Below are 336 nucleotides of genomic sequence, written 5' to 3'. Positions count from 1 at the left end.
GTGCTCCAGCATGACCACAGTCAAATGACTGAAACAAGTAAAAGAGTAATGAGTATGCTGTTATTTAAAGGGTTTTTAACCCAATATTTACATGCTGTTATTTATAGCATTATTTGCTTCGAGATTCTCCGTATGAACAGAAAATGATCCAGCACTACCTTGCATGGCTATTAGTTGTATAGATCGACCACAAAACTTATTTTAAAGTGCGGTTAGCTGTTCCTTTGCTTGTAAATAAACCAACACCGGTTATTAAGCGGTGTTGTGGCGGATCGAACACACGCACGCACACACACACGTATATTTATGCGTATATCAGGGCGCGTGGCGAAGTGG

The sequence above is a fragment of the Octopus bimaculoides genome, chromosome 3, assembly GCF_001194135.2.
Source record: "Octopus bimaculoides isolate UCB-OBI-ISO-001 chromosome 3, ASM119413v2, whole genome shotgun sequence".
In the NCBI taxonomy this organism is placed as follows: Eukaryota; Metazoa; Mollusca; class Cephalopoda; order Octopoda; family Octopodidae; genus Octopus; species Octopus bimaculoides.
Note: the sequence above shows the minus strand (reverse complement) of the source record.